The 13,530-nt window shown below is 36.1% G+C and overlaps 1 long non-coding RNA gene across 1 annotated transcript in view; it reads right to left on the bottom strand.

Moving 5' to 3' along the window:
* The window catches only part of LOC138238445 (uncharacterized), a 53,743-nt gene extending 41,507 nt beyond the window's left edge, over nt 1–12,236 (bottom strand). Inside the window, exon 1 of the long non-coding RNA XR_011189493.1 lies at nt 12,160–12,236. This is a non-coding gene — a long non-coding RNA (uncharacterized lncRNA). The remainder of the gene's footprint in view (nt 1–12,159) is intronic.
* Between the last annotated feature and the right edge of the window lie 1,294 nt (nt 12,237–13,530).

The following is a 13,530-nucleotide window of genomic DNA, read 5'->3' as shown; positions in this document are numbered from 1 at the left end:
CTGAACACCCTTCAAGAGTGTGAAATGCCCGTGACGAACTCTGTAGATCTAGACGTCCAGGGGTATAGGGGAATTGGGAGAGGCTGCAACAGGACTGCAAAGAGAGAGCAAGAATCCTTGGCCCAGTTGTATGTGTGACAGGCTACAAAAAAGTAGGGAACTTCATCCCTCATCATTTATCACCAGAGCTTGTTGGCACGGATCCTAGACAGAGTGCTGGCTTTGGCAGTCTTTAACCCAGGCCTGCAGGATATGACAAAGTCAAAGTGGGAGAAGAATAGGGCCCAACATGCATGAATTTGGTTCAAACGAAACGTTGGGCTTTCTCAATGTATGCCAAGTTCTTAGGATCAGTGAGCACAAGAAACAGATGTATTGCTCCTTCCAGGAGATGCCTCTATACTTCCAAAGCCAGTTTCACCACCAAGAGTTTCCATTTGCCTAAGTCGTGGCTTCTCTCCTCCGGGGAAAGTTTTCTGGAGAAGTAGGAAGTACAAGATGGCCCATCGGGTGATTGACTAGGTGGCAGATCACCAGCAGTGGTATTATAGGAGCTGAAAAAAGGACTCATCTGAGCGCGGGTATTACTCACTTAGTCTTCTTTCGACTGTAACATTAAAAAAATATCTGGATATAAATCTTTGCTTATATGAATGTGAAAAGGGCCAAACAGTTCTTGACAATGATTACTTTTCCTAATTTCTTCCCGCTTAAGGCAATCAGTTGAAATTGAAGCAGCTGTTCCCCTCCTGAATACCTAAATTGCCTTAATCAACACCATTTAATATACCCCAGATAGCTCAACCTAGATACTGTAGCTGAATATTCAGTTAACTCAAGACCACTTGATTTTTACTGTTAGCCATTTATAAATCCACAGTCCAGGATGATCACATTCATTTTAAATTATGCCAATGGATTAGTGCCAATTTCATTAAAATCCTGACTGCAGTCCAGATGGAAATTGTGAAAAGATCATTTTTGAAGGCCAAATACCCACCAGTCTAAAAGATAACTCACACCTCTAATTTCATGCCAAATTAATTCAAACTGTGTCATATCCTGAAGAGCAAGACTTTGGTCACAAAACATACAACAGGATAAAGGATGAAAATAAAAAATAACGGCCAGGTTTACACAAACCTTGCACAAGCATGATTTGCATTTACATTTCATTTAATTAATAAATAATGTTCATATCAGCAGATTGTGATAAAAAACAATAGTGCATCTCCTGCCAATAAGATGCTCATTAGCGTACAAATGCAAGACTGCAGACTTTCCTTTCCAGCTTTCTTTGTTAAAGCATTGCTTTGGCTCTGATTGCCTCATCTGCATGAGGCAGGCCATTGCCCTTAGACCAAGCTGATTAAAGTCAGATGTCCTCAAGCCTTAATTTCTTTTAACTCTAATGTTTTAGTTGTCGTTTAACTAGTTGTTGGCTATACTCCTGAAAACCATGTATAGACTATTAACTTTTGTCTGTATCAATTACTATTAGTTGAGACCAGAGAAACCCTTTAGTGACAATAGTGTATTATGGGGGTCTGGTTAAAAGTCTGTACTTTCATTCACCGGACTGACAACTAACAGCTGAATCTTGTATTATCAAAAGTTCAGTCAAGTAAACCATGAATATAAATTCTAGAAATTAAGCTCTTACAGACGGATGAGCAATACTAAACAAAAATAATGATGATTGCTGAAGTGCCGTAAGAGTTTAATTCTTTGTGGAGGGCCCCTTTGTTGATTTGCAACCATTCTGTTGCTGTGATTATCGTCAATAAATAAACAACAACACTAAAAAAGGTTAAATCTTCACTCCCCCGTTTTAGAGATTTCTTCTGAGAAATATGTGGTATTGGAACACTGCTCTTTTTAAACATTGTGCACCTGGGACCACATATTATGTTCCAAGTGGGGTATTAATCAGCAGCCATGCATTCTTGCCAATGGCCTCTCTTGTATGAATACGATCAATATCAGAATGGGCTGGTCTTTAACATGGTACATTATAGAACTTAAAACAGTTATGTAGTCACTGAAACGTGAGTAAAAGGCTTGCATTACAGTTTGAGAAAGTCCCTTTAATTACCTGAAGGACTGCAGAAGAATTTGTAAAGGGCTACACAAAAATATTTAGTTATAAGCTTAGTACCGGCTTTTACTACTGATGACTTCACACCTTAAATCTTCAACTGTACCTCACAAAAAGTAGATACAAAGTAGTTCCAACTCCAGATGATCAGGAACAAAAAGTGTCAATATAATGCATTCATAAATTCAAATACAAAAATAACACCCTATGGCAAAAGTATCTAATCAACAAAGCCGATCATACAGATACACTTAAAGAGATTCATCATATGAGATACTACGTAAAATGTTGGTAGTCTGTCACTTATGTTGCCGTATATATAGCCACTTACTGTATATACGATAAGTGCATAGATCACCATATGACTAAACCAAACAGCTTTCACGGCACTGTAGCACAAAGTGATTTATTGTATCAGTACATCCAGCATATAAATCAGACACAGCTATACATTTAATCCTATTTGTTGCGACACACGTCTTCAAAAAACTGTAAAACTGTAAAAAAATCACAAGGAGGAGGAATGTAATGAACTCTTTAAAACCGTCATACTTTCTGAATTTAATGCCAGGATGATCAACTGAGAAATTTAGCTCAACTACTTGTTTACAAGCGTGTCTGCTGTAACTCAGAATCAACCTTAGAAAATGTATCATGGAGTGAACATTAGTGGTAATGGCAAGATATATAGGGTGTTTAAAAAACCCTGGCAAGCCACATAATTGAAAAAGTTGTAACTGCTCTTAAAACAAACATAACTATGTTTCTGAGTCATTTGTTGAAAGTGGTATTATTTTTTTAAATAAGCTCCTTAGGAGGAGGATTCTGGTCAATAATTATTTTCTTATAGACTAACATAGCTCTTCTAGACAGGCTAGAAAACAGCTTTTGTTGTAAATTTTGAATTGCTGTCATTTATATTTACAACTTATTTTACTATAAATGTAAATTTGTTTTAAAATTATTGTAAACATTTACTAAAAATTAGTAATTACACATTACTAAAAAGCAAGTCCATGCATTTCTGTGTGGCCTTTTCTCCAAGGGAATGAACAACCTGAAAAATAACAACTATGGTTTTCTCTAAAATCCAGCAGAACTGATAAAGTCTATTATAATGCACAATGGGGCATTGAAACGGGGAAGTGTATTTTCAAATTACTCCTTAAATCTTTCTTAAGCAGTACGCTGGCAGTCTGTGGACAGCGTGAAAATTATTTCATGGAAAAACATCATCATCAGCTATATTTACAGTAGAGTGTGTCACCAGTGCCTTTCCTTTCATGTTGTTACAGACCTCCTGAAACGTGTGCTGCATAATTCTGTATGTTTTCTGTTAAGTCATTGCTTACAATGATAATTCCACTTAAAAATATTCCCAAAGTGAAAATGTTGAAGTATAGAAGGGAAATAGAAAACTAACTAACTAACCCACAGCAGGGAATAAACCTGAAACTTGTTCCTTTGCAGCCTACGCATGCTGACGCACCTGAACTATTAGAAAACTAACACCGTGTGAAGACAATGAAAAACAGAAATAATAATAAATATACACAAATTCCAAAAATCGTAAAGAGAGATAGTGAAGGAGGGAAAACATATTATACAGGCTGTATGTGTTCATTATTGCCTAAGAACCTTTCAGCTTTGAACTCAGAATAGGAAATGTAAGAAATTAAATAACAGTAGAATAAAAATAAACATGGTACCACATTACAGAATGTTCCCTGATCAACTACAATGACACAGTCTATTATGAAGGTCTGCGTCTGTTACAAGTAGAAATACCCTTTTTCTCAACAAATCACCAGTCAGAAGGCAAGAGCCATATGAAACATTTTAAAAGCCAGTCATTTAGGAAATATATTCAACATAAACACCAGTACTTGCCTTCAAAATCTATACATAAAACATATATACGTTTCAAAATTATATGGCTACTTCTCGATGGGTCTGGGTAATGATACAGATGAGAGAGCTGTGCTCAACAAATGATTGTGGGCAACTTTAAATAGCCTTTAAAGGGGAGGAAGACACGTTGTCATGTAATTATTGGAACAAGTTCCCATCTTCAATTCCTTTTAGCCACGGTACTGAAAAAATTATGGCATTTACAGTAAGTTTCAATTTTTCTGTCCACCCCTCTTTTTTAATTGATGTGAGTGTCCATATAACTGCAACTTAAAAATTAAATGAAAATGAAATCAGCAGTATAATTCTTCTGATATGCCATATAACTTAAGTTAATAAGTTGCTAATACTTTAATATGTGGAATCCTCTTTGTATCAGGGAATTATCATATAAGAGAGCTAAGTCTATTCCATCTCAAACAACGGAGATTGAGGGGAGACCAAGGTATATAAAATTCTAACTGGTAAAAAAATAGGATCCCACCAGGAAACTTTCACATTCAGTAAAGACACAATTACTAAAAATGACTAATTACACATCACTAAAAAATTCCATGTAGTTCTGCATGGCTTTTTCTCTGAGAGAATCTGAAAAGCCCCCCAAAAGATCAATTATGGTTTATTTTAAGATCCAGCACAACTGATAAATTATTTTACACAGCATAACGGGGCATAGACAACAGGGAAGTGTATTTTCAATTTGCACTCAGTAATGAAACAAGGACATGAGGCTACTTTTACAAACTGCAAGGGAAACGGACAGAGAAGATCCAACCCTTCTTTATGCAGTGGTGTGGATATCTGGGACAGGCTTTCCAAACTCTGGGCTTCTTCAATAAGTTGCTTAATACAATTTTAGATTCACTTAGCAACTCCCAAATGAGAAAGATAGTTTACCAATGAGAGGAGATCATTGCCTCTAATGTTCTTATAATAATATTGCAAGCTATCTTATGTTCTTAGAATAATACAACACTACCCATTTTACTACTTATGCTAATTACTGGTAATAATAAACTACTTAATGTTCTGCTTTATTTTATGCTGATTTTATGCAAAAAATACAATTTCATACACTTTCCAATAAAAACAAAAATGCTCAGGGAGTTATCTGGCTGTATTACAGGCAAATGTCACAGTGAAGCTGTACTTTTCGAGTGACAGATTCCATGAATGAAGATTCCAGACTGATTTCAGGAGGATTAGATAATTGTGAAAAACAAGGTGATTCCAAGCTGACAGATTTTGCCACACCATCTGAAATCTCATTTAGCCTTGGCCACACTTTCCAACGCCCAGTATTTCACAACGGTGCCAGGCGAGAGCTCCAAAATACTGCGGAGCCTTTACATACTGAACTGAGAACATGCCCGAAAGCCAGAGATTGGCACAGGTACAGCTGTAATCATATTCTATCTCATTCGCCAAACAGATTCTTACTGTATACACTGAGACGATCAGGCAGTAAACCATAGCCAAACAACATTTACTTTAATTCTTAAGGCATTCCTTTGGTGTCAAGTTTGCAGTTGCACTCTAAAGGGAAAAGACGTTTACAGTCTCAAAGATCCAGCGCTTGTTTCAGCCCATGAGAAGCCCTTATGTGAAAACCACAGAGCCTCAGAAGAACTGTGTTATTAAAGAGGCAGAACGCACAGCTTAAACAGAAATTTAAACACATGAACGGAGCTTGAACGGAGCGGGTGAAAATGAGCACTCAATGATGACACTATTCCTTTAAGGCAGTTGTCCAGCTCATGTATGTTTCAGTGCCCTACATGAAACAAGTCCAAATTACTCTCGACACAACTTATTACAGCCAGATATCAAGAGACAACATGCTTCACAAAACTCTGTATGTTTACAGAGTGTGAGAAAAGTACATCTGGTGAGCAACAGATAAAAATAACTAGATTTTTTTAGCCTTGAATAGAGAGGACCATAGGGGGACTGGATACAAGTATTCTACATCTTCTATAGCACTGACCTACTCAACCCAATACACTTCAGAATCAACAGTGGAACACAACTAGAGGAAAGCGCAGTTCGAGTTCTTTGCACAGAAGGTTGAGGCTATATGGAACAAACTACCACTTCAGTCTTTTGAAACTGAAACCCCTTCAAGAAACAGATGGATAACCTTTAGATCACGTAGTTAAAAGGAACAAAATAAGCTAGCTGGTCTCTAATCATCTTATCGTATGAGTGAATAGATACGATATATCTTTGTATAAGTACCGAGAGCTTCTTAAATACCATCACGGCATTTAAAGACTTCACAACCCATTCCAAGAGAATGTGCCGAGCTGAAAACTGGCTGCTGAATGGAAGAATCCCTGGTTAACAGCAAACATAGGACAGGAGTTATTCAAAAATCAACAATTGTTCAACCTTACAGCAAACCCAGTCATCCCAGTTTACTTTTCTGCACAAATGGCGACAAACACTCTTGAAAATATATTAGTATTTTAAAAATATTTTATGGAATATCCATTTTTGCCCAAAACCTGAACAGATATATGACATTTTTCAAAGGTCAGCCACTCCAGTTATTTATATACATTAGCTGGACTCCAACATTTATAGTAGGTATAAGATATTTAACATTTCAAAACAGCCTAATACCTAACTCTCAATAGACTATACTTGAGGAACAGGAAAAAATACTGTTGTGACTACTTCTCGGGCTTACATTCTTTACTAAATATTTAGTCCTGTGTATTTATAACTTGTGACAATGCGAATGGAAAATGACTGATGTCACACATTAGGTTAGCAGTGTTGGAGAACAGTCTCATAATTAAGCTAATGTTCTTCAATAGTTTCAGCTATATTCCGTGACATTTATAGAATTATAGTAATTAGCCTAACCATTAGCTCTAATGGGTAATAATTGTCAGTTATAAGTTATTTGATAAAACAACACTCCAAAAGCTTGAAGTGTGTTATTACATCTCTATATTAAGCAAAATCTTGGAAGGTAAAAAATGTTTCCAGTTCTTTGGCATAATTGGCTCTGAGCTATTTCACTTTCCACATCAGGGTGATGAATGGCCACCTACTTAGAACATGGAGTTAAGTATTTCTGTTTCAGTGCTCCGGCTTCTGAACTGTGCAAATTCTGCTTCAAAACATTCGAGCTGTTTTGCCACTTGCTAAGAAATGGAATTAAAAAAAATGTTATTATGGCATTAGCTCTGCAATGACTGATGACACTTTCTCCTTTTGAATGCTCTAGGATACCAATGTCATTCGAGCTCTTAAGCGATTTCAATCAATAGGAGCCACACACCTGCCCGTAAAACTAGTTACAAACAGCCTTTAAGACTTCGACAAAGCTGCAGTAACACAGTTGACACCTCAGCTTAAGAGACGAAAATCTGAAATTCCACTGGAGATAAACACAGAAAAGGTTTCACATTTTTTCCCACCCCCTTGGTTACATTTTTTTTGCCTTTTTATGAAAAGCGCATTACATACTGCTGTGGCACTCAATTTTTAACAGCTGATTATTTTTATTTTTTAACAGTTTTATGATCGTTACACTTATTAGTGTAAAAGAATTGCAGACAGGCAATTAAAGACATATGGCATGATCTTAAAAACATTTCCTTCCTACAACCTACAAATGTTTTTTTAAGACTATGTGTGGTAAAACAATTGTTTGCCTATAGAACACCCGCAGATAAGAATGAAAATCAAACAACACAACTTTTTAAAAAATCACAACTACTTTGTTTCTGAAAAGCGAAAATTATTTTCAATTTTGATTACAATTTTAATTTCATAACTTATTGGATTTATTAATTATTACTTTTGATTAGTGATTTCTTCCTAGATATACCTATAGGCATAGAAAATGGGATAACAGTGGATTATCTAGCTAACACCTCACTGTGTATCTGTTTAAAATGAGCATAGCTTTCATTCCTAATGCAGATAGTTTTCAAAATGAGCTTTGTTTTAATGGTACCAATTGTGGTTGTATTTACATATGTAATAGTCTGGAACGGCTCAGCATACTGAATAATGTGAGTTTTTGGCTTTTTTACTTTCTCCCTTTTCTAATAATCATCATAACCTCTCTCTTTGAGATACCTCATTGAATAATCAAACAGCATGATATACAGAAAGAAAAGTGTCTGCAAAACAATTATCTTTTTGAAGAAGATGCTGTTAGGTAAAACATTATTGCAGTTTGCAAAGGAATTGCCTTTTCCAAAGCCTTTCTAAAGACAGTCAGCTGTGTATTGATCAACCACACTGGTCAGATAACTGCCAGTTATTTTGTGTCTGAAAACAGAAGTTAGAATTTGAATGTGAACTATGAATGCACTTTCACAGAGTGTGGCATCTCAGATCTTGAAGATATACAGTACAAACTAATTTAATGCACACACTGGTGTTCAAGCTTTGCTGTGGGCCATTTGCCATATACAACTAACCCTCTTCAGTGTTCAATCTTCTGCTTTCCGTAAGATTGCAGCACAACACAAGACATTCCCAAGAATTTTCCTCCCTTTAGCAGGCCTTGTATGATCTATGATACTACTTACAGACCTCAAGTATAATCGGATTATATACGCTTGATTCATACAATAGGTATGAGTTACTGGAGCTAAATGATACAAAGAATAAATAAGATTAAACAGTTCACCACTAAAAAGATAGTCATAACGTTTTGCAGCTTTTTGAAACTGAATAAGCGCGCCCACAGAGCTCTCTAAAAACAGTCTTTATAAGAATCACTTATTTGAAGATCAATCAGAACTCTGGGATTCACGAGCATGCATTATTTTCTTACACTTTTAGCATTTCTGTTAATTATAACTACATCAAATATGAAGTCCAGTAGTTTTTCTTATTTATTATGAAAGATACCGAAACAGCCGATCTTGTGAGAAAGTGGGAAAATTGTATGGCCCTGAAAAAGATCAAGTGACTGCAAATATTTTGGCACTGCATGGATTTTAAAGAACATGATACACATAAATATTTCTACAGATTGCTCTTAGGCATTAGTTTTTCCTACATAGCTATAAGATTCCACAATTAGTCATTTTTAATTTTCCAAAACTCAGAACCCATCTTGATTGCAGGATACAATTTTCAGAGACAGCTTTTGAATGCCTGACATGAGCTGATTTATTGATAAAGATCTTTCTACCCCTTTAAATCTATAAGTACAGCTGAACCTGAAAAAATGTAGATCTTTAATGTCAAACATAAAAGGTGTCTTGATTGTCAGGGTAATTAATTTACTATGACCAAAGTTTTTGAAACTCCAGTGTTTTGCAATACAAAACTTAAAAAACACAGGCATTACATGAGAAATTTTAGATTACATTTTTGTTTAATATGCATACATTAATTAAAGAACAATGGAACCAACTTCCAGAAAATGTACTGCAAAACGTACTTCAAAATGAGTGCATATTAGTCCTCAGCAGTATTCAAGTTTCATTTTTAGAATCCCTGGGAACTGGGCTACAGCTCTATTAACACATTAAAAATAAAGACACATATTTTTTTGGTTTTGATGAGCATGGCTGTAATTCAACAACCTGAGATTGGGCACAGGATACTGTATTCCATAGTCTTGCAAGTACACTTGTGGGATCTACAGCATTGTTTTGTTCCTAAATTATTTAAATATCAACCCAAATGAGCAGCCACAGATCACTTTTATCTCTCTGGATTATTTCACAAATGCTTACAGCAGAAGCTTCTCTTTGCACTCTCCTTTTTAAAGACCAGTCCACTTGCAGGTTTACATTTTACCTGGAGTGCTTAATTGCAGACATGAGTGGATCCTTTAAGCCGAGTACCAAGAGCTTGAGACATTTATTTAACCTGAAGATGCTCCTGATGGGTTCTGTGATATGCCAAACGCTTGCACATTTTAGAGCACACAATGAAGTTTATTCATGGATTAATCACAATGCTCATCTGTGAAAATCCTTCTGCTCCTCAGACAGGGACAGAATCAGATCTCGAATGCAAAAGGACTGCCCATTGGTCACATAATCAACAGGTCAAAGTTTACAAGCACTTTTTACACAAAGAGTACTGGTTACCCAGAACAGGCTTTGCAATCAGATTGCTGAGGTCCAAACCTTTAAAAAATGACTGAACAAAATTTAATTTCACTTTGCTCCTTCCACATGAACTAAATGGGCAAAATAGCTTTCCCTTGTTTGCATCTTTTCTTATGCTCTTATGCAAGAGTCTGTCCTATCTACAGTAGGTCATTTGGTTGCCAGTATCTAATTGACTGAAGGATCTCTTCTGGCTGTTTCTTGGAACAAGCAATTGGCTTTGATAACATAGCTGGGCAGCTATCATATAGCTGTATTGTGGTAAATGGCATCTCTTTAAAATGTTCCTCTAATTCTCAAAAACTCCATTGTAGCAAATCTATTATGTTTCAGTGCTAGGACCTGAAGACTGTAACCAAACTTAATCAAAAAACATCAGATCCCTCTATTATTTTTCATTAAAATATTGTTCTCAAAATGTGTATCTGCTCATGCATTTGGGTAGTTCTACCAATCCAAATAAAGCAATCCAGAAAGCAAATCAAAATGCATAAATATGATTGATGAAAGCAAATCAGCTTGTCTTGTGAAAACACAAGAAAGGATGCATGGTTCCAACAGTTCAAACTAAATTAAAAACACTCTTTGAGGTAAGTTTAAATTCTGAGTCATCTTATAAGGAACCAAAATCAGGGATTTATGGAATTCTGTATAATTTATATATAAATATACATAATTACTATAAGAGATTTCTAAAGACACTCCAATTTTCAGTTCCTGGAAAACTCTTGGCATTTTGGGCAACTTGGGTGATTTGTCTTGTTTTAGTACATTAAGAGCTTCCCATCCTCTTGTCTGCGTGCTGATTATACGTTTTTTTAACATATTGTTGACAGTTCTCAGCATAAGTTCACTTATCAGCAGCAGCAGTAATGCAACAGCATGTGGGTTAACAGAATACAGATACAACTGCAGAATAGGGAATCAAGAGCATTTCACACAGCTGTCAAAGACCTTGGTTTGAGCCGATCCCAGTTACAGTACGCGTACTGCATTGTTAAGAAAAAGAAAAAAAGAGATGTTTTAAGTTTACTCCTCTACTTCTACATTATGTTTACTTAAACCATTTTAGAAAAGACTGAAGTTGCTACCACATTAACTGAAGAATAAATGCAATGATGTTCTTATCAGGAGGCACTTCTTTACACAAAAGGCTGTTTACTACATGAAACAAGCTACCAAACCATGTTGTTGAAGTTGACAACCTGACTTTCTTCGATAAACAAACAGTTAAATGTGGTCCTTGGATCGATAAACTGCAAACTACCAAACGGCTTCCTCTCATTTGTAACCTTCTTAACCCAATGTAGGTGAAAAAACATGACCAGAAAGACGTCTAAATTAATTTCATTCATAACTTCCATTTAAGGACATGAAGATCCTTGAGTTTTTTTTCTTCATCAAATTACGTGATATATTAGTAACAACCATTTACTGTGTTTATATATATATATGAAATCCCCCACAATTCCTCTAGAATATTCTAACATGTAGCCTGGTGGGTAGAATTGTAAGCAGAATGTATTTTTACTTGAACTTAAGGGAGTTACACAAATTTATATCATTGCTTAGACAAAGCAGGGCTCAAGGTTATCTTGTTTTTGTAAAAGTCCAAAAGTGATTGCAAAATTTTTAAGGCAAAGGGAACAAAATAATTTAATTATCAGTGGGTTCTCCACTGTACAATGTCTGTGAGTCAGATCATAAAAGAATATTTACTTGTCTAAGAGAAAAACAATGAAAATGGGCTTTGGCCCGGCTTAATGTACAGTAATTAGGTTTGCACATGGCGACTAGGTGAACATAAAATACTTTCTTTCATTGTTGCTTATTTCTGTTTGTCAGAGCCTAGTCAAAGAACAAACAAGTGAGTCCATATGTTTGCTTCAATGCCGCCGCTGGAAAAAAAAAAGATACAAAATGAAAAGATAATTAAAAATATCTTGCCTTACGTTTGAACCTAAACATCGACCTACTCACTAATCACACAATTACTGCAAGCCTATTATTCATCTAAGAATCTGAATGGCCATTTTTGGATTGCATACCTACCCGAGTTAAAATCCTAAATCCAGAGTTTGGCAGGCTGTAACCACATGCGTGACAAAGAATAAGGAAGTATAAACCGCTACCTCTGGCCCGCCCACTTTTGGACCACTCATGATTTGAAACGTCACAGATTATTCGTCGACGCTCGAAAGCTTCAGCGCCGATTGGAGGAGAGGCGCGTCCTTCACTAACAGTGTTGATTTGCATGCGGTCCTAGTCGGCTAGCGAGATAACACCTTTTCCAAACCCGCGATTTCGTTAAAACACGATCCTGGAGCTTAACTGAATGTCTTAGTCACTTCCGTTTTAAATCACAGTTCTAGATGAACGGCAGTTAAATGATTATCATCTCTTTCCCAGTTAGCGCATTTAAAAAATAAATTATATTCAATGATCTTTGATTGCTGCAGTTAAAAAGTAGTTTCAAACTATTATCAAAGAAAAGTACATGTAAAAGAGGCACTCTCCCAAGTGTGCCCTCTACCACGTCTGCTTTGGCATTGACCACAGTAGTATGTAGACTCACAGTAAATGGGTCACTTAACCAGCAAGAAAAGGAAATATTTGTGCCCTATTTGCCATAGTGATAACAACAATTATCATGCTCCATTCAAAATCTACTTATTGCATTTGCGAAGCCGTTATCTGTAAATATTTTCTCACATCTACCTGTTACAGTTTCAGCAGCAATAGTGTTTAAAATCTTTACCAGGTACTGATTAACATCGGACACTCCAAACACACAACAATGATAAAGGAGGAGAGCAATTAATAATTCTCTGCGGACAATCAACCTGTTTAGCATCTGCATGGATTTTTTAAAGCTCATTGGAGAAGTGTTTACATAAATAATAAAAGATCTATTTTGCACTTTCAATCCAGTATGCTAATGAATGTGTGAGTGTTGATGGTAGAATGGCACGCTGTTATTCTGTCTCTGAATAGGTGTTAAAATGTCTTTACGGAAAAGCAATTAAGGTCCAAATATGTCAGGCCTGTCAAATGCTTGTAAAGATCAGATGTTATTTTGCTTCGCTGTAGATGTCTCCTAGAGACACAGCTGACCTACTAAGATTCAGCATACCCGTTCTGCTACATTTCAGTTTTAGAGTTTGGAAATTAGCATTCCAGTCATCTTTCAACAGCCTATTGTCATCCTTTATTAGACACTGCTTGGTCTATGCTGGTAAACTGGCTTTGCACATTATTATTCCAATACCTTGCCCTCTTAGTGACACGGCGCGATACTGTTACAACATTATGCACTGTACCCCAAGGGACAGTTCTCACTGGTTCGAACTTATGAAGGAATGCACATTCATTATTTTTAAGCATGAATTTGTTTTTTTACAGTCAGTAGAGCAGTAAGTCAAC

The sequence above is a fragment of the Lepisosteus oculatus genome, chromosome 4 (genome assembly GCF_040954835.1).
Source record: "Lepisosteus oculatus isolate fLepOcu1 chromosome 4, fLepOcu1.hap2, whole genome shotgun sequence".
In the NCBI taxonomy this organism is placed as follows: domain Eukaryota; kingdom Metazoa; phylum Chordata; class Actinopteri; order Semionotiformes; family Lepisosteidae; genus Lepisosteus; species Lepisosteus oculatus.
Note: the sequence above shows the minus strand (reverse complement) of the source record. Positions and strands in the feature narration are given on the sequence as shown.